Source organism: Phyllobates terribilis, unplaced genomic scaffold (assembly GCF_046119375.1).
Source record: "Phyllobates terribilis strain yellow unplaced genomic scaffold, ASM4611937v1 Scaffold_3__8_contigs__length_932513732, whole genome shotgun sequence".
Lineage (NCBI taxonomy): Eukaryota > Metazoa > Chordata > Amphibia > Anura > Dendrobatidae > Phyllobates > Phyllobates terribilis.
In genome coordinates this window covers 285,363,599-285,385,067 of record NW_027362763.1, presented here as the reverse complement: position 1 = coordinate 285,385,067, position 21,469 = coordinate 285,363,599, and the positions used below count along the sequence as shown (strand labels likewise).

General features: G+C 43.1%; 1 protein-coding gene across 2 annotated transcripts in view; it reads left to right on the top strand.

Moving 5' to 3' along the window:
- The first annotated feature begins 1,574 nt into the window (after nt 1-1,574).
- Nucleotides 1,575-21,469, top strand: part of LOC141259228 (transient receptor potential cation channel subfamily V member 5-like) — a 265,010-nt gene continuing 245,115 nt past the window's right edge. For both annotated transcript variants that reach the window (XM_073674833.1, XM_073674832.1), the window contains exon 1: nt 1,575-3,656. The gene's annotated coding sequence lies outside the window, so the exon portion shown is untranslated. The remainder of the gene's footprint in view (nt 3,657-21,469) is intronic.

The window sequence follows — 21,469 nt, the reverse complement described above, 5'->3', positions numbered from 1 at the left end:
CCATCTCCCTACTGCATCTCTGGAGCTCAGGCACAGTGATCTTGGGGTTCTTCTTTACCTCTCTCACTAAGGCTCTTCTCCCACGATTGCTCAGTTTGGCTGGACGGCCAGGTCTAGGAAGACTTCTGGTGGTCCCAAACTTCTTCCATTTAAGGATTATGGAGGCCACTGTGCTCTTAGGGACCTTGAGTAATGCAGAAATTCTTTTGTAACCTTGGCCAGATCTGTGCCTTGCCACAATTCTGTCTCTGAGAGCCTTGGGCAGTTCCTTTGAGCTCATGATTCTCATTTGGTCTGACATGCACTGTGAGCTGTGAGGTCTTTTATATAGACAGGACTTGATTTGGAAAGGCACACACCTATCAGTTTAATTAAACACAGCTGGACTCCAATGAAGGAGTAGAACCATCTCAAGGAGGATCACAAGGAAATGGACAGCATGTGACTTAAATATGAGTGTCTGAGCAAAGGGTCTGAATACTTATGACCATGTGATATTTCAGTTTTTCTTTTTTAATAAATTTGCAAAAATTTCTACAATTTTTTTTTTCAGTCAAGATGGGATGCAGAGTATACTTTCATGAGAAAAAAATGAACTGTTGAGGGCTACAAGAAATGCCAAAGGGTGTGCAATGAAGTATTAATTAGGGGTGCCTTTACTGCTGCACATGCTGTTTATTCTGTTTCTTCTTTGAAATTGCAACATGGAAGTAGAAAAACAATGTTTTATTGTTGTATTACTTTAAAACACTAATTTAAAAAATCCTGAGGATATAACTTTGGTACATTTCCATTTATTTCTGAAGATATTGTACAGTCTATGAAAAAAATAAAGTGTTGCCAATAATGGTGAGCAGCACTGTACTTTGCTGAGGTCATTTTCACACCTTCAGGGACCCTAAAGGGGCTTATTTCTCTCTCTATGATTTCAGCCCAAAACATGACTCTACTTCCTGGCTACTTACTTGCTAACGTCGCAGCCTTGTTGGGACACGGTGGCCATACACCAACCATCCACTATATCCATCTCGACAATCCAAGGTTGCACGACACTCATCAGTAAACAAGACTATGTTGAAATTTAGTCTTCATGTATTTCTGGGCCAACTACAATTATTTCTGCTTGTGAGCACTGTTTAAGGGTAGCCGAATAGCAACTGTAAGCTTCTGGAGGATCCTACATCTTGAGTTTCATGGGACTACAGAGGCACCAACAGCTTCAAATACCTGTTTGCTGCTTTGTAATGATATTTTAGCATCTGCTGTCCTAATCTGATGAAAATGTAATGCAGGTGTCAGAATGCAACGCGCAGAGTCACAAAATGAGGGCAGTCAAATAGCTATAAATAACAATTTGTATACGGTGTGTGTGTATATATATATATATATATATATATATATATATATATATATATATATATATATATATATATATATATATATATATATATATTAAGCTGACCGGGATTGCTGACCGGGTTAATAATGAGAACACTATCACAATAAAAATAGCAATAACACACAATACATCACAATGGCAATAACAATAGCAATAAAATCTTTCTCTAAAATATTGGATCTAGCCCAAATATGGGATTAGCACTGAAGTCCATTGGTTCTGCGAATGGCCCTAGCGGGGTCTCCGGTTATTCCCGCTAGGCCTTTAAGTCTTTTTCTGACAAAGTCAATTAGACTCCGTTTGGCTTGTTCCACCTCACCAGTCACCCTCCCAACCTGATACCCTAAACCCGATTGTTCCCGATATCGTGAGGGAGCTGTTGAAGTGACAGCCCTGTTCAGTGATGACACTAGTTGGCTTCTGCTGACGAGATCTCTCCAGCACGACTCGTTTCTATCCTCTCTTTGTCCTGTCAATCGGGGCGGTTTACCACGTTGTGGGTATGAGGGTCTTGTACATTTCCTTAATGTATCCAAGTCGCGGTCCTCTTCTGTAGCCGTGACACCCGAGGGACCGCTGTGCTGAATCCCGCGCTTGTTCACCGGCACCCACCCGTCTTGCCTTACGGGTCTCTCACCCCGGTCTCTGTCGCTGGTTCCTTCAGCACATCCGGCCTGCATCATGTCTCTCTCTGTGTCTGGCGCCGAAATCACCTCAGGCACTGCGCGCTCGACTGTTAAATTTTGAAATCCTCTGCTGGAGGTCACCTGACCAGGTCCAGCGTGCAAACTTAAAATGCTCACCAGATGGCGCTCTTTCTCCTTATTACATACATCTCTCATTGATTCTCTCTTTTCTCCTTCTATTACAAATATGTCTGGAAGAAACCTTCCTCATTATGCCTTTTTCTGCACAAACCCATCTGTACTCTATCAGACACAAAATCTCTTCATAGTACAATGATTACGCTTACATTTTCGTGAAATATCTAATATTTTCATACCTAGTTCAATGCATTGCACTATTTGATGCTTTTCAGTAGCAGAAAGATCCTTTTTTTCCCCATATTCTTTGAAACCTGTGTCCTGCTTAATAATATAGAATGTCCTTCTTTAAATAGTTTTCCTTTAATTGGACTCACCTGGCAAACTAATTATCACAAGAATTTGAGATTGATTTCAGTGATACAAACAGCCATGAGACACAACGCCATCCATGAGTTTATGTGAAAAACAAAAAATTACAGCTTTATGACACTAATATCCAATTTGCATAATAATTTGGAATGCGGTATAGGTAATGGATATTGCTGCATTATGGTGGAGAAAACTTGAGGTGCACTTCGTCATAACGGGCTCGTCTTTATGGAATTTAATAGAAAGGATATAATGTAGGCATGGTTGTCGTATTTTAGAATAAATAACCGCAAAAATGGGAGTTAGACCGCACCTGAAAAAAAGAAAGAAAATAGAGATAGAGTCCAGATTCAAGAATAAATGGTCTAAATTACCCTCCTGGACTGATAAAGTAAAAAAGAAAACAAAGTCCGCAGGCATCTATAAAATGAGAAGTTCCCTATGAGTTTCTGTACATTTCACTTTTATTATTGGAAAATGTATACCTTCACTTAAAAGGACAAATAAGACAAGTCATGTTCTTTAGTGAAAACTTCCACTCTGTTGTGAAAACAGTCCATCCATCGCAATAACTTGTGTACATAACACTATGAGAGAATCTGAGGTTTCTGACGAGGTTATAAAGTCTGCAAACTTCAATGACAATATGTTTGTGCAGACAAGAATATAGGTATGTGAATTGCAACACCTTACGCAAATGGATTAATATTTAATTTATTACTAAACATGTCAAAAATGTGCAGCAGCCACGTTACCTGGACTCCGCAGCCTCACATGATAGATGGCAGACATTCCCAGCTATGTGCCCAAAACAATAGTGGGTTGTCCTGATGGTACTAGTGTCTCCATCTGACTTCATCTGATATGGTGTTTTTTCCACTGAGAAGGTTTTCTGATATCCTGCGTTAGGTTCTCTGGCATACTTCTGCCTCTGTAAATGAAATTATGCTGCTTTAGTTTTGTTAACTCCTTGATTCAGAAGATAAATGACAGCAGTAGGAGGGATCAAGCAGATGTCTTCACCACTGTCTCCACAGATGATAGCTGGAGACACCAACATAAGTCTGAATCCCAGTAAGAGAAGAAGCAACGCGTTCTCACCTTGAAGCTTGTTGTGGCAAGTAAGAATTTTTTATTCTAGTCCTAAGCATGTGGTTATTGCAATATATTCAACGTACTACTTATGATGAAATCTGAACCTGGATCTTTCCAATACAGTAATTTCATGTATACATTGGCTAATTTCCTTGCATCCAACTTTTAAAGAAATGTTATAAATTGCGACAGAACTAGGTAGTAGATAAAGAACATGGAAAGTATTATACTGTGGCTTACTCTACGATTTCATTCAACTTAATTTTTCATGCAAGAAAACATTTATTGTATCTAGCCGTTGCCTCTCTATTCTTCGAGGCTTTCCTATTATCAGCAAATATGGCTGACAAAGAATGTTATCCGTAACAAAGTGCTTCCATATTGAATAGCGAAGGTGCATAGGTCTATGATGTCGGAAGGAATGAGGACAGATGATGCAGCTATAGCAATTGGCCCGCAAGGTCAAAATTACATTGAAATTCATAATATATTTAATGGCCAGTGATGAAATGAATTATTTTCCGTGGGTACTATTATGTCATGCAAAGACACAGAAGAAGTTGTAGCAGGGTCTTGTAGACAGACTCATTGTAATTTGGTGAATGTGTGTATAACAAATAATAGAATCAGAGGAATAACTCCTTTTCTAATAAGGACCGCATTGAAGCAAACTTTTTTTTTTATCCAAAAGCTATTCATCCTTTCTAGTAGGGGATGAAAAGCTCTCTGGAAATGAGAACTTTGAGAGAAATATGGGAGGAGAACAAAGACACTGAAGAATTACGAACATCTATAACTTGTGCATTCACTTAGTAGAATAACTGCTATTTCTCATAGATGGCGAATGTGACCTAGTTTTTAGAAAGAATTATACAAACATGGAAACTTTTTTCATTTTTCACTTAATTATAAGATGCACCCATACACTGCTTAAGTACAGGAAACACTGTTGGGTCTGCATGTAGACGTTCACCATCGGCTCAGTTCTACACCTGACACAAAATTGCCAACCTCTCCAAATAGTAATACTGTATATTGCAGCTTCCAAGTGGAAATAAAGTGTGGTGTGGTCACTTTCTACTACTGGGTTTGGAATATAATCATTTTACCAGAAGTGGTATTCATTTAATGGGGATTTCCTTCCTAACCCTAAAAATCACTTTAATGTTTTAAAATAAATTCTATTGTACTACCCTTTTAAATTTGGTGGTCTCTAGATGATGTGTAGTCCCACATCACAGGAGCCTCGACGAGAATACCTGCCATATTAATGACCAACAATTGAAGTTGGTGCTAGAAAGTATAGCTTTGTACTCCTAGTACAATAGAAAATGCACAAAATGTAATATAGTACATGGATTTGAGTTAGATTTGGGTTTTGCTGAACACTTTATCAGTAATTTGACAGTTTGAAAATCCCTATAAGCAATGTTCACATACAGCATTTTTTCCCGAAGCCTAAACCTGCTCTCTTGGCAGTAAAAATTCTGCGATTTTTAGCTGCTGATTACTTGTGTGATTTTTCTACAGGACATATTTACTGAGCAGCTTCGTGGCTCAGTGGTTAGCATTGTTTCTTTGCAGCACTGGGGTATTTTGTTCAAATCCCACCAAGGACAACATCTGCAAGGAGTTTGTATGTTCTCCCAGTGTTTGCATGGGTTTCCTCCGGGTTCTCCAGTTTCCTTCCATACTCCAAAGACATAGTGATATGGAATTTAGTTTGTGAGCCCCAATGGGGACTGCGATAAACATGTCTGTAAAGCGCTGCAGAATATGATAGCACTATATAAGCAAAACATAATACAGTGGGTACGGAAAGTATTCAGACCCCTTTAAATTTGGTAAATTCTAAAAAGTTCATTTTTTCTCATTAAAGTACACTCTGCACCCCATCTTGTCTGAAAAAAAAATGTAGAAATTGTTGCAAATTTATTAAAAAAGAAAAACTAAAAAATCACATGGTCATAAGTATTCAGACCCTTTGCTCAGTATTGAGTAGAAGCACCTTTTTGAGCTAGTACAGCCATGAGTCCTCTTGGGAATGATGCAACAAGTTTTTCACACCTGGATTTGGGGATCCTCTGATATTCTTCCTTGCAGATCCTCTCCAGTTTCATCAGGTTGGATGGTGAACGTTGGTGGGCAGCCATTTTCAGGTCTCTCCAGAGATGCTCAATTTGGTTTAGGTCAGGGCTCTGGCTGGTCCAGTCAAGAATGGTCACAGAGTTGTTCTGAAGCCACTCCTTTGTTATTTTAGCTGTGTGTTTAGGGTCATTGTCTTGTTGGAAGGTGAACCTTCAGCCAAGTCTGAGGTCCAGAGCACTCTGGAAGAGGTTTTCATCCAGGATATCTCTGTACTTGGCCGCATTCATGTTTCCTTCAATTGCAACCAGTCGTCCTGTCCCTGCAGCTGAAAAACACCCGAAAGCATGATGCTGCCACCACCATGTTTCACTGGTGGGATTGTATTGGGCAGGTGATGAGCAGTGCCTGGTTTTCTCCACACATACCCCTTAGAATTATCACCAAAAAGTTCTATCTTCGTCTCATCATACCAGAAAATCTTATTTCTCCTAGTCTGGGAGTCCTTCATGTGTTTTTGAGCAAACTCTTTGCAGGCTTTCATATGGCTTGCACTGAGGAGAGGCTTCCATCGGGCCACTTTGCCATAAAGGCCCTACTGGTAGAGGGCTGCAGTGATAGTTGACAGAGCCCTGACCTAAACCCAGGTATATACTTTTAACTCCTTCATGATTTGAGTCAGTATTTTGGTATTATCTTGATTATCACATAGATATATATGGGGCACATGAATGGTCATTGATATGGAGCACATAGGAATTTTCCTCTCCGTAATGTTAAGTACATATACATGATTTGGCCATTCATATGCTACCTGGAGTTGTTTGTTTGGTGATCTAAGCCTATTTACTCCCTTTTTTCCATCTATGGTATAACTGATTATCAGTCCTGTATTTACCTACCCCTGGTATTCACTAGCTTATCTTATAGTCCAGCACAAATTGCAATATAACAACATTGTACATCATTTTGTTTGGTCACTGTAATGCGGCTTTCCTTGTGCATGTAGTGCCACTTTAACCATAACTCTAATAAAGGTATTTATTCAATTACTTTGTTTGATTGGACCTATCATTTGGTGGTTCTCCTTCCTCATGTGTCTTACCGAATGGTCTGCCATTCCACATTGGTCCATATAGTAAGCACACGATTATTGATAGGCCTGTTGAATTGCGGGTCTGAATATGGTCAGTGTCCTATACTGCTACATTCAGTGTTGTGTATATTAGATAAGACTTTAGTATTCTAAATGCCACAATGGCATATGGTAGGTTATTTGCCTTTGAAAGATTTTGCATTGGAATCCAAGAATTTCAAGCCTACAAGACTTTTTTCGCAATGGATCAGTTCTCTGGAATGCACTACTCCAAACAAACAGATTATTCCCGGTGTCCACTGTTTTAACCGTGTCCTCAAAAGTCCCCTTTTTACCTGGTCTATCACATTACTAATGTAACATTTCTCAGTTTCTCCATACATTTCTCTTCAGAAACTGGCCTTTCCTTCATTTGTTTCCCATGCACTCAGCAGCTCTTTGTATCTGTACATATGCTGGTGACCGATTCATGCAGCTTCACACAAATACCCTTATTTATTATCAAACATGTCTGGACCATACAATTACAAACACTTTTTACCTTTTATCACCAGTATTTTGTCATAGATTGCAATGGTGCACTTAGATGTAACAATTTCAGCCTGTCAATGCACCATTAACGAGCACTGATCGACTATATACTGTTATGTCGGCCACTTGCACACCTTCTAAGTGCGGCCTTACTCACCACGTGTTTCGCTCTGCTCCACCCAGTACCTGACCATTGCTTTGAGCTGCCTTGTACTCCACTTCCTTCTCTGCGGTTTGTGAGTCATAGGTGGGGAGCGGCTGAACTATACAAGAATTCATATCCATTCTGTCCTGCAGAGATCTGCTTCCCCGACCTATCACCTGACATCAGGTGATATATCAAGTGACTCCACCCTCCATTCCTCGCCTGAATTTAGGTTCCTAGTAGCTCAGTTTCTAGCTTCCTGTATTGTCGTATCCCTGTTTTGTCTCATCTGTTATCGACCCGGCTTGCCTTCTCGTTTATCCTGATCTCTTCACTCCCAGACCTCGACTATGAATTCTGGACCTGTGCTGCCTGCCATGACCTCGGACCATCCGACTGCACTTCTGTCTCGCCCACCTGTACCCGGTACTTGAGTCTCTGACCCTCCAGTCAACTGCTACAGTCTCGGGGACGGTCCTGGAGTGGTACCTGGTGTCTACCGGTGGCCCAGCCTGTCCTCATCATCATGGGCTCTAGTAAATACCCGGTAGAAACGTAATCACGCCCCTCCAGGGTTAGCTGAGCCAGTGGTGCAGTGGGTCCATACACCTCAGCATTATATATACATGTTGTTTGGTGCTCATTTACAAACCTGATTATATGGGAGGACGAACAATAATGGAAACAGAATGATCGCTAATATGATTGTTCTGTCCTCATACAGTATCTTTGTACCATCAGCACATCTCCTGTTTATACAAGACAATGTTCTGGCGATAACAATGATTTTTTGTGATATAAACGATCCGTTCATGTGATGACCAAGCATTTTGCGCTTTTATCGGGTGATTGGTAGCATGTTTACATATACAGATTATCAGTAAGCAATTATCGACTGGTGTAAATGCACCCTAAGTTTTTGAGCCGGTCTCTCACTCCTCTTGTTTGTATGGTTGAATAATGTGTTAGTCCTCATTTAGATGTCAGTGACTTTTATAAAGATCAAAAAATTGACCAACACCTTCAAACAGAATAAGGCAAGTGTGAACAGGTAAAAGCCGCCATGACTATTTTAGATAACCAAGCACTCCTTCTATCAGCCTAAGGCATTTTCAATTAAAGCTAGATCCTGCCTGCCCTTAAATTTGTAGGCTTTCAGTCCTGGAGAGGCATATAAGGTTAGAGTCCCAACAAAGGGGCACGCCTTGCTGCGCCTGATGGGCTCTTATGAATTGGCCAATTTGTGAGCTAAGTACCTTCATTTTCTAACATATTTTCTATAATACAGTTTCAACTTCATATATTCAATGTTTGCATATTATAGCATTTCAGAGTGCCGCTGTATTTATACAGTTAGGCCACGTTCACACATTCAGTATTTGGTCAGTATTTTACATCAGTATTTGTAGACTAAAACCAGGATGGGTGAAAATACTGAAGTGGCCAACATGTTTCTGTTATACTTTTCCTCTGACTGTTCCACTCCTGATTTTAGCTTGCAAATACTGATGTAAAATACTGATCAAATACTGAATGTGTGAATGTGGCATTGTAGTGATTTTTATCACACAGAAAAACTATACCAGAAATACCATAACCAGAAAAAATGGTTCAAGTGTCATGAGTAATTTGGATCTAATTTTTATAAGTATTTGATCAATGTCAGTTTTTACCACCAGTCTTTGGTCCGTGTTTCAATTTTTACTATCAGTGGTTGGTCAGCGTCAGCTTTTACCATCAGTATTTGGTCAGTGTTAGTTTTTACCATCAGTGTTTCATCAGTGATTTTCACATATGAAAGAATAGATAAATATCAAAGCTTCTCCTATACATTACAATGTTAATCACGGATAACAGTGATTATAATGTGTGCTGTCCGTAACTTTCACGGACCCATAGACTTGTATAGGTAATTTTGAATTGTCACTCCAATCACATATGGATATGTCTCGTAAACAATCACGGACATGTGAAAAGCACTGTAGACTATAATAGGTATGTGTTCTATCTATGAATACCATTGATAGAACATGTATGTGGAAAATGGACGTCTGAATGAGGCCTTACTCTGTAAGGGACTCCGGACTATGATTGTGCTATATAAATAAAATTATTATTGTTTCATATTAATTTTAGATGCTCTACGCCTTGATGGAACAGTATTTAGTATTTTGTTATACAGCATGCTCTGATATTGTTTATAGGTAGAAAATGCTCTATGGTAAGATTTGTTAAAGAAATATGAGGTGGGGCAAAAAACTCCTACAATTCGGTGTCGACTATTCACAAAATCTGCGAAAAAACTGTGGTATTACAGCAGCACAACCTTAGGGTATGTGCATACTGCGCCTTTTTCAGGCGGGTTTCACCCAGAATCTGCCTGAAAAAGTGTCCCATTAAATCAACATATTGCAAAACAACACTGTCCATCTTATGTCACTTCTTTTATCCGCTTCAGAGTTTGGAAACCCAGACATGTTCATTATTTGGGTGGCTTCCACCGCTCTTTATTCTTAGCGGTATAGAGTGAAAGCCAAACGACCACCGGGGAAAACTCTGCGGTTGTGCCAGCATCTAAATGATGCCCTGTGCACATACTCATACAGGGTTATCCAGTTCTATAAAACTATCTTCAGAATAGGCCACGAATATCACATTGGTGGAGGTCTGACTCTCCACACCTCGCTGATCAGCTGTTTCAGGGGCCACAGTGCTGTTTCTGGTTTTCCGTTTTTGCATTCTTTTGTTCACAAATGATATATGTTGAGAATGGAGTAGCTAAAAGTCTTATTACAGAAAGATAGTACTCACATAACATCATGGTGAAATAAGCTTACACTGTCTGATTAAATAGCATTACTTCCCCTTTAACAGACTAATACAGAAACATATACTTTATTTTAGCCAGTGCCATGACAGTAGGTTCGATAGCATTGTTCTTGCTGTGTCCTGGAAAGCAGCAGTTTGTTGCTTTTGCCCATTTCAGCATTTATTATTATAGTGATTTATGATATCTGGTTCCAGCGCAACAATAACATTATCTTGAGAAAGTTCCAATAAGAAGTACATAGTGAGCCAGTAAATCCCTTAGCGTTAGTGCAGTTTAAATGAGGGTTTATAGTAGTTGTTCTCTGCCTGACACGGAAACTATTCCAGGAAAAGACACCTGCATTTCAGTAATGCACAAAAAGCCGCAGTACTACAGAAAGTTCAGATAAGAGAGAAATCAACGTTTATTCATAAATACGTACATGATATTGTAGTTATCAAATCTGATCATATTTATTGTTAATTCAGTGCATTATCTGTAAGCATCTCCCTGGGAAATCTAACTCGAGAAAAAACGTGCAGCACATCCCATGTTACACGACATCCACTATTAGGCCCAGATAAAAGATGTGATCAACCGACAAGCAACAGGTTGCTTATTTATTGGCTAATTGCTGACACGTTTACATAGAGAAATGATCGGAAGAGTTATAAAAATCCATTGCATAAATAGGTCAGGTGTCTGCAGGGGTGGATTAAGAGTAGCCAGTAGAGATGAGCGTTGTTCTACTCGAACTGTTCGCCAATCTCAAATTCGAGCTGTTTTGGGCGGTGTTCGAGCCGTTCGGCGAACACCAACAATTTGAGAAAAATTCGGCTGTTCGAGGTTATGTTCGATAACTGTTCGTGCACCAAAATCATAACTGGATTTTTTCTCAGTAATGATGAAAATTAATGTTAATACGCAGTTTGAGTGTACAGCGGGGTGGGGGGAGGGGCAGGGGATGGATCTCTGCAGGAACAATGAAGATCTCCATTTTTTTTTCTCTTTCCCGCATTTGCAGTGGGGAGGTGCAATCTGTCAGCCTATCAGCAGCGCACACACGGAGCGAAGTGCTTTTTTTCACACAAGCAAGGGCATGTGTCATTGGCAGTGTATGTCACATGTCCTTGCCCTATAAGACCAAGCCATTTTCCCCGTCGCCACCATTTTCTCACTGCTGCAGCTGCGTGTTAGACGGCACCGCTGTTGCTGTGTGCGCTATACCTTGTTAATTGCAAGCCAATTTTCGCACAAATATACAGATAGCTTGGGAGTAGGGAATAGTTGTGATTGCAGTCCTTTTAAGGACTAGGTTACAGCATTTCCTACGACTTTTATCAGGGAGGTCTGTGCTCTTAAATAGATAGGTTGTGGGAGTAAAGACTAATTGTAATTGGAGTCCTTTTCAGGACTAGGTTACATCAGTTCCTATCAGTTTTTGCCAGGCAGGTCTGTGCCAGTGCTGTGCAAGTTTTTTTCACAGCATTTGGCTGAATCTAGCAAAGCTAATCCTTTTTGGCCTATTGCAGAGTGTGTTAGTCAGTGGAGTAGCCTATCTGTGTTGCAAGATATACCACCTGTGTATAGAATACCAATTTTTTTACTGCACCTAGTGAAGTAAAATCTTTTGGGCATAGCATCATTCTATTAGTCCATCTATACTGACCTCCATCAGGTTGCAAATTAAAACTAATTTTTATCTGCATCTACAGTACCTCTGAAAAAATATTTGGGCTTCTACCTGTGTGTGGGACTTGTTGTATTAGTCCATCTATACTGACCTCCATCAGGTTGCAAACTGAATATATTTTTTTCCTGCATCTACCTCTGAAAAAATATTGGGCTTCTAGCTGTGTGTGGGTCTTGTTCTATTAATCCATCTATACTGACCTCCATCAGGTTGCAAATTAAAACTAATTTTTATCTGCATCTACAGTACCTCTGAAAAAATATTTGGGCTTCTAGCTGTGTGTGGGACTTGTTGTATTAGTCCATCTATACTGACCTCCATCAGGTTGCAAACTGAATATATTTTTTTCCTGCATCTACCTCTGAAAAAATATTGGGCTTCTAGCTGTGTGTGGGTCTTGTTCTATTAATCCATCTATACTGACCTCCATCAGGTTGCAAATTCAAAATAATTTTTTTCTGCATCTAACCCAGCCAATAGTTTTGGCCTAATACCACAGTTTGGCCACTCAGCTCTGCTCGGTTACCATCCATTGTTTTTTTGTGCAAACAACTCCAGAGTTGTGAATTAGTTAACCACCAAAATGAGTGGAAAAAGGCCTGCTGCTGGAGGAAAGGGGAATAGGCGTGTTGGGAAGGGGAAAAAAGGTTGTGTCCGTGGGGTAGGTGTTAAAGCAACAGTAACATCTGCAGAAGAAAGACCATCTTCCAGCCAAACTAAAATGTCTACTTCTTTTAGCGGACAATGTGATAAGATCCCTTTCTTACGGCCACGCCAATCGCTACAAATTCCAGATGAGGCACAAAAACAGCAGGTGCTTCAACGGATATCAAGTGCTCCTTTAAGTGGGCTCTCCTCCACATCAACTTCAACATCACAAATACTCCAGTCCTCAAAGGTGTCACCCAAATCGCACTTGCTTCCTCACAGCTCCCAAATCTCCAGCTGCCCGTCTGAGTATGAGGTAGAACAGATGGTTGAGTCTGCAGAGCTGTTTACTCATACTATAGCCTGGGAATCAGAGGTCGACTCCAGCGCTTCTGTGAATCCAGACGAGGAAATGATCTGCACTGATGCCCAGAATCTTTATGAGTCGGATCCAGGACCAGACGCAGAAGGTTCTGACCATAATGTAGACCCTCATTCCCAAACTGTAACTCCTGTTGGTGGAGACAATGAGGAAGACGATGATAAGACTCAAATACCTGATTGGAGCGACAACTTTAGTTTTTTGTCAGGGCAGGAACAGGTTGGCTCTGAGGACGACGGGTGTGATAACGCACAGGGTGATGATGATGAGGTTGGAGATCCCACTTACTGTCAACCCACAGTCAGCCAAGAGATGAGGTCAGCAGTAGTGTTGAGCGATACCTTCCGATATCAGGAAATATCGTATCAGATTGGATCGGGCCGATACCCAAAAAGTATCGGATATCGCCGATTCCGATACCGGAAACCAATGCAAGTCAATGGGACACAAATATCGGAATGAAAATAAACCCTTTCTTTCCTTGTAGGTTAATTCTACATGAAGTAAAACAACTAAGAATAATGTAGAATGACATGAAAAGCCGGCAATTCAGCAGCGGCATTCACCGGTACCCGACAATTTACAACAGAAACAATAGAGCATCACACATAGATTAGATAGATAGAAACATGTCAGTCACATATATATGAAGTACAGTGACAGTGTTGCTTACTGTACTTGTCATTTAGTGTAAAGGATTTATTAAAAAACATATTAGTGTTTTCGTGCACCGTCTCTTTAAAAAAGCCGGCCGGCAATTCAGCAGCGGTACCCGACAATTTATAACAGACAGAATAGAGCTTCACACATAGATTAGATAGATAGAAACATGTCAGCCACATATATAAGAAGTACAGTGACAGTGTTGCTTACTGTACTTGTCATTTAGTGTAAAGGATTTATTTAAAAAAATAATAGTGTTTTCATGCACCGTCTCTTTAAGAAAGCCGGCCGGCAATTCAGCATCTGTACCCAACAATTTAGAATAGAAAGAATAGAGAATCACACATAGATTAGATAGATAGAAACATGTCAGTCACATATATATGAAGTACAGTGATAGTGTTGATTACTGTACTTGTCATTTAGTGTTAAAATAAAGGATTTATTTAAAAAAAAATTGGCGTGGGGTTCCCCTTAATTTTAGGCTCTAGCGGAGGTTAAGCAGACAGCTGGGGCAAATGTTTGAAGCCTGGGAAGGGGGTAATACCCACGGAGCTTCCCAGGCTACTAATATCAGCCCCCAGCTGAATACCTAACCTTTACTAGCTATTAAAATGGGGGAACCCCCCCAAAAAAATAACGTGGGGTCCCCCCTAATTTAATAGCTAGCACAGGCTAGGCAGACAGCTGGGGGCTGATATTAATAGCCCAGGAAGGGTGCCATGAATATTGGCCCCCTCCCAGGCTAGAAACACCAGCCGTCAGCCGCCCCAGAAATGGCGCATCCATAGGATGCGCCAATTCTGGCACTTAGCCTCGCTCTTCCACGCTGCCCTGGTGCGGTGGCAGGGGGTAATAGGGTTGGGGTTGATGTCAGCTTATAATGCCAGCTGACATCAAGCCCAGGTTAGTAATGGAGAGGCGTCTATAAGACACCCCCATTACTAACCCCATAGTCAAAGTTAAAGAAAAACACAAACACCCAGAATAAAGTCCTTTAATTGAAATAAAGACACAATCCTTTATTGTTCTAAATTAAACCATACTTACCATCACGCCCATTCCAGCTGAAGCCAACGATCTCCTGCAATAAAAGTAAAATAATAAAGCAACCTCATCCTTACCTTTCCATGGTTCCCACGACAGCTTCAGCTCTGCTACATCGAGATAACAGGCTGGACCGCGGCAGAACGCTGCCATCCAGCCTGTCATCCCGCAGACACTGAGAAGCGCAGGCATGCTTGCGCTCCTCAGTGTCTCTCTGTGACGTCATCCAGATGAGCCGAGTTCATGTCCAATGAACTCAGCTCACCTCATGCACGTCACTGACAGCGTGGGAAAATTCTCACGCTGAAGTGCTGAGTGCAGGAGAATTTTCCCACGCTGTCAGTGACGTACATGAGGTGAGCTGAGTTCATTGGACATGACCTCGGCTCATCTGGATGCCGTCACAGCCAGACACTGAGGAGTGGAAGTATGCCTGCGCTTCTCAGTGTCTGCGGGATGACAGGATGGATGGCAGCGTTCTGCTGCGGTCCAGCCTGTCATCTCGATGTAGCAGAGCTGAAGCTGTCGTGGGAGCCATGGAAAGGTAAGGATGATGTTGCTTTATTATTTTACTTTTATTGCAGGAGATCGTTGGCTTCAGCTGGAATGGGCGTGATGGTAAGTATGGTTTAATTTAGAACAATAAAGAATTGTGTGTTTATTTCAATTAAAGGACTTTTTTCTGGGTGTTGTGTTTTTTTAAATACTTTACTAGAAATTCATGGTGGTCATGTCTAATATTGGCGTGACCCCATGAATTTCGGGCTTAGGGCCAGCTGATAATGCCAAGCTGGCCTTAACCCCTTTATTACCCAGTGAGCCACCTCACCAGGGCCCTGGATGAGTTGGGTACAGCGCCAGAAGATGGCGCTTCTATGAACGCGCCATTTTCTGGGGCGGCTGCGGACTGCAATTTGCAGCGGGGGTGGCCCAGAAAGCTTGGGCCTCCCTGCGCTGCGGATTCCAGCCCCCAGCTGCCTAGTTGTATCTGGCTGGGCACAAAAATAGGGCGAAGCCCCACGCATTTTTTTTTTTAATTATTTCATGAAATTCATGGAATAATTAAGAAAAAAAGGGCTTCCCTATATTGTTGTGTCCAACCAGGTACAAATAGGCAGCTGGTGGTTGGGGGCAGCCCGTTCCTGCCTGCTGTACCTGGCTGGACACAAATATAGTGCGAAGCCCCACGTCAATTTTTTTTAAATTATTTCATGAAATAATTTTTTTAAAAAAGGGCTTCCCTATATTGTTGTGTCCGGCCAGGTACAAATAGGCAGCTGGTGGTTGGGGGCAGCCTGTTCCTGCCTGCTGTACCTGGCTGGACACAAATATAGGGCGAAGCCCCACGTCAATTTTTTTTTAATTATTTCATGAAATAATTTTTTTAAAAAAGGGCTTCCCTATATTGTTGTGTCCGGCCAGGTACAAATAGGCAGCTGGTGGTTGGGGGCAGCCTGTTCCTGCCTGCTGTACCTGGCTGGACACAAATATAGGGCGAAGCCCCACGTCAATTTTTTTTTAAATAAATCCTTTATTTTAACACTAAATGACATTTGAGGAGTTAATAAAGATGCAGTCCCTAAATTATTATTTATTTTTTAATTAATTTTTCCCAAAACTTTTGACGTGGGCTTCGCCATATTTTTGTATGCCAGCCAGGTACAGCATCCAGCTTCTATGAACGCGCCATTTTCCGGGGTGGCTGCGGACTGCAATTTTCAGCGGGGGGGGGCAGAAAGCTTGGGCCTCCCTGCGCTGCAGATTCCATCCCCCAGCTGCCTAGTTGTACCTGGCTGGACACAAAAATAGGGAGAAGCTTCAAGTATTTTTTTTTTTAATTATTTCATGAAATTCATGAAATAATTAAGAAAAAAAGGGCTTCCCTATATTGTTGTGTCCAACCAGGTACAAATAGGCAGCTGGTGGTTGGGGGCAGCCCGTTCCTGCCTGCTGTACCTGGCTGGACACAAATATAGTGCGAAGCCCCACGTCAATTTTTTTTAAATCATTTCAGGAAATTCATGAAATAATTTAAAAAAATTGATGTGGGGCTTCGCCCTATATTTGTGTCCAGTCAGGTACAGCAGGCAGGAACGGGCTGCCCCCAACCACCAGCTGCCTATTTGTACCTAGCCGGACACAACAATATAGGGAAGCCCTTTTTTTCTTAATTATTCCATGAATTTCATGAATTTAAAAAAAAAAACGTGGAGCTTCGCCCTATTTTTGTGTCCAGCCAGGTACAACTAGGCAGCTGGGGGCTGGAATCTGCAGCGCAGGGAGGCCCAAGCTTTCTGGGCCCCACCCGCTGCAAATTGCAGTCCGCAGCCGCCCCGGAAAATGGCGCGTTCATAGAAGCGCCATCTTCTGGCGCTGTACCCAACTCATCCAGGGCCCTGGTGCGGTGGCTCACTGGGTAATAAAGGGGTTAAGGCCAGCTTGGCATTATCAGCTGGCCCTAAGCCCGAAATTCATGGGGTCACGCCAATATTAGACATGACCACCATGAATTTCTAGTAAAGTATTTAAAAAAAACACAAACACCCAGAAAAAAGTCCTTTAATTGAAATAAACACACAATTCTTTATTGTTCTAAATTAAACCATACTTACCATCACGCCCATTCCAGCTGAAGCCAACGATCTCCTGCAATAAAAGAAAAATAATAAACCAACCTCATCCTTACCTTTCCATGGCTCCCACGACGGCTCCAGCTCTGCTACATCGAGATGACAGGCTGGACCGCAGCAGAACGCTGCCATCCAGCCTGTCATCCCGCAGACACTGAGAAGCGCAGGCATACTTCCACTCCTCAGTGTCTGGCTGTGACGACATCCAGATGAGCCGACAATGAACTCGGCTCACCTCATGTACGTCACTGACAGCGTGGGAGAATTCTCCTGCACTCAGCGCTTCAGCGTGAGAATTTTCCCACGCTGTCAGTGACGTGCATGAGGTGAGGTCATGTCCAATGAACTCGGCGCACCTCATGCACGTCACTGACAGCGTGGGAAAATTCTCACGCTGAAGCGCTGAGTGCAGGATAATTTTCCCACGCTGTCAGTGACGTGCATGAGGTGAGCTGAGTTCATTGGACATGACCTCCGCTCATCTGGATGCCGTCACAGCGAGACACTGAGGAGCGCAAGCATGCCTGCGCTTCTCAGTGTCTGCGGGATGACAGGCTGGATGGCAGCGTTCTGCTGCGGTCCAGCCTGTCATCTCGATCTAGCAGAGCTGAAGCTGTCCTGGGAACCATGGAAAGGTAAGGATGAGGTTGCTTTATTATTTTACTTTTATTGCAGGAGATCGTTGGCTTCAGCTGGAATGGGCGTGACTGTAAGTATGGTTTAATTTAGAACAATAAAGAATTGTGTCTTTATTTCAATTAAAGGACTTTTTTCTGGGTGTTTGTGTTTTTTTTAAATACTTTACTAGAAATTCATGGTGGTCATGTCTAATATTGGCGTGACCCCATGAATTTCGGGCTTAGGGCCAGCTGATAATGCCAAGCTGGCCTTAACCCCTTTATTACCCAGTGAGCCACCGCACCAGGGCCCTGGATGAGTTGGGTACAGCGCCAGAAGATGGCGCTTCTATGAACGCGCCATTTTCCGGGGCGGCTGCGGACTGCAATTTGCAGCGGGTGGGGCCCAGAAAGCTTGGGCCTCCCTGCGCTGCGGATTCCAGCCCCCAGCTGCCTTGTTGTACCTGGCTGGACACAAAAATAGGGCGAAGCCCCACGTATTTTTTTTTTCAATTATTTCATGAAATTCATGGAATAATTAAGAAAAAAAGGGCTTCCCTATATTGTTGTGTCCGGCTAGGTACAAATAGGCAGCTGGTGGTTGGGGGCAGCCCGTTCCTGCCTGCTGTACCTGACTGGACACAAATATAGGGCGAAGCCCCACATAATTTTTTTTTAATTATTTCATGAATTTCCTGAAATAATTAAAAAAAAATTGACGTGGGGCTTCGCACTATATTTGGGTCCAGCCAGGTACAGCAGGCAGGAACGGGCTGCCCCCAACCACCAGCTGCCTATTTGTACCTGGTTGGACACAACAATATAGGGAAGCCCTTTTTTTCTTAATTATTCCATGAATTTCATGAAATAATTAAAAAAAAAAAAACGTGGAGCTTCTCCCTATTTTTGTGTCCAGCCAGGTACAACTAGGCAGCTGGGGGATGGAATCTGCAGCGCAGGGAGGCCCAAGCTTTCTGCCCCCCGCTGAAAATTGCAGTCCGCAGCCGCCCCGGAAAATAGCGCGTTCATAGAAGCTGGATGCTGTACCTGGCTGGCATACAAAAATATGGCGAAGCCCACATCAAAAGTTTTGGGAAAAATTAATTAAAAAATAAATAATAATTTAGGGACTGCATCTTTATTAACTCCTCAAATGTCATTTAGTGTTAAAATAATGGATTTATTTAAAAAAAAAATGGCGTGGGATCCCCCATAATTTTAGTCTCTAGCGGAGGTTAAGCAGACGGCTGGGGCAGATGTTTGAAGCCTGGGAAGGGGGTAAAACCCACGGAGCTTCCCAGGCTACTAATATCAGCCCCCAGCTGAATACCTAGCCTTTACTAGCTATTAAAATGGGGGACCCCCCCAAAAAAAATGACGTGGGGTCCCCCCTATTTTAATAGCTAGCAAAGGCTAGGCAGACAGCTGGGGGCTGATATTAATAGCCCAGGAAGGGTGCCATGAATATTGGCCCCCTCCCAGGCTAGAAACACCAGTCGTCAGCCGCCCCAGAAATGGCGCATCCATAGGATGCGCCAACTCTGGCACTTAGCCTCGCTCTTCCACGCTGCCCTGGTGCGGTGGCAGGGGGTAATAGTGGTGGGATTCATGTCAGCGCCAGCTGCCATGAAGCCCAGGTTAGTAATGATGGGCGTCTATAAGACACCCCCATTACTAACCTACAAAGTGTTAAAAAGAAAAAACACACACTACACCCAGAAAAAAATAATTTATTTGAAATAAAACACACAATTTTATTTAATTCTTAGTTTACTAAAAATAATAGTTACCTGTCCACGTTCCTGCGCTGATCTCCCATGCACAGCTGTCACATCTGGAGATGGTGACAGCTGTGCATGGCTGCTGTAAGCTCACGCTGCCGGGAACACGTCCGCTCCCGGCAGCGGGAGCCACTGACTGAGGTCACCGGAGTGCATTCAGTCAGCGCAGCTCCGGAGACCTCCTTTACGGCACTGCTGTACCGTGGGAATTTCTCACTATACCGCAGGGCCGTAAAGCAGCTAACCGGAGCAGCGCTGCCTGAACTCCGGTGAACCCGCTTATGCTGTCACTCTAGCGGCGGCAGCGGTTCAGAGCGGTCACATTCTATGTGGCTGCTCTGAACTGGAGATCTTCGTGGGACACTCGTGGACTACTACGGAGGGGTAAGGATAAGGTTGTGGTTTATTATTTTATATTTTATTACAGGAGATCGATGGCTTCGGGGAATTAGGTGTCTTGGTGAGTATAGGTGTAGTTTTTTATTTTTTACTTTATTTTAGGTGGCGATCGGCGGGGACAGGTAATGTATGAACTAATTTCTTTTAGGTAACCACTGGCCACCAATGACATGTATTTAACATTTATTGGGGACACAGTAGGGCAATTTAAATAGCAGGATCAGTCTGATGGGAACTACTGCTCCCATCGAGCTGATCCTGCTGGCAGGAGTGGACGGGGGACAGACATAGGACGATGGGAGTAGTAGTGTCACATCGGCCTATGTCTGCCTGCACGCACACACACCGCACACACCCGCACACATCGCACAGACACCCCGCACACACACCCCGCACACACACCCCGCACACATCGCACAGACACCGCGCACACCCGCACAAACATCGCGCACACACCCCGCACACACACCCCGCACACACACTAATCATGACGGGTCTGGGAGGTGAGGCTGACCTGTGCGGCCGTGGGAAAGTTCATGTGAGTTCATGCAGTCAAGCATGAACTCACATGAACCCTCTGAGGGCAACGCGGCGACTTCAAATGAACAGCTGATCGGCATCACCTGATACCTCAGCTGTTCATTTGAAATAACCGGCGGGAAAGCGCAGCACAGAACGGGAAAGCCGGCGGTGAAGTCTTTTCACTGCCGGCTTCCCCGCCCGGGTCCTTCACTCCCCGCTCCTTGGAGCTGCGCTCCCCGCCCGGTCCTAACTTACGATCGGGATGGGAGGTGGCGAGGGGAGCGGAGGATCGGGGTGGGAGGCTGCGGGGAAGCAGTATGGGGCTGTGTGATTGTTTAAAAGCCGGCGGCTTTATACCGCCCGCCGGCTTTTAAACAATCAGGAGAATTCTCCCCCGCTGGGATGGCATTCTGATGACAGGCTGGATCGCGCTGCCATCCAACTTGTCATCCTTCACAGACACTACAGAGCGCAGGCATTATGGGAACTTCCGATTCCGGTATCCGATATTGTAAAAGTATCGGAATTAAGTATCGGAATTCCGATACCGCGAATATCGGCCGATACCCGATATTACAGTATCGGAATGCTCAACACTAGTCAGCAGAGGAGGTGGAGGAAGATGCTAGTGACGACGAGGTCAGGTTGCGCCTTCCTGGACAGAGACGTAGTACTGGAAGCACGTCAACAACTGCATCCTCAAACACAACTCTGCCTCTCACCACAAGTCGTGGTGGCTCTTCAGGTCGCATGGGTGCTAAGCCTTGCATAGCCTGGGCATTTTTTCAGAT